This window comes from Cicer arietinum, chromosome 4 (assembly GCF_000331145.2).
Source record: "Cicer arietinum cultivar CDC Frontier isolate Library 1 chromosome 4, Cicar.CDCFrontier_v2.0, whole genome shotgun sequence".
Taxonomy (NCBI): Eukaryota; Viridiplantae; Streptophyta; class Magnoliopsida; order Fabales; family Fabaceae; genus Cicer; species Cicer arietinum.
Genome location: NC_021163.2, coordinates 34708043 through 34708697, shown reverse-complemented (window position 1 = coordinate 34708697; position 655 = coordinate 34708043).

The following is a 655-nucleotide window of genomic DNA, read 5'->3' as shown; positions in this document are numbered from 1 at the left end:
GTGAAAGATGTACACTCTGATCGGAACTTCAAGGTCAATGGACAAAGACTCAAATCGTATTTCGGGGAAGAGTCAAAACTTTCGATGGAGTCCATCCATCTGGTTGCCATTTGAAGAATGATCTGTCAAGCTTAGGACACTAAACAAGCGCTTATTGGGAGGCAACCCAACTTCATATCCTTTGCATTTTAATTTCATGTCACTTTATTTACTTTCAATTTTAGTTTTGAATTACTAATTTTATTCATTCTTGATGTTTAGTATAAGCAAGAAATCATAAAATGTGTTAGGGAGTGTTTTTTTCAGTTGAGAGGGGGAAAAACGCTCCTGAAGCGCAAGCCGTGCGCCTGAAGCGCAATTCAGGGAGTTCAGCGCTGTGAGCGCGCGCCTGGGGCGCTTGAAGCGCATTTCCCAGATCCCAATTCTGCCAACGCGCGCCTGGAGCGCGCCTGGGTCGCTTGAAGCGCATTTCCCAGATTTCACTACTGCCAACGCGCGCTTGGAGCGCACCTGGGGCGCTTGAAGCGCATTTCACAAACATCCTGGAAATTCTGGGCCTGTTTTAAACACTACAAGTAAGTCAATTTCCTATCTTTCACATACACCATTATCATTGAAGGTCAAGCTCCCTCCCTGCACACAATCTCGAAAATTG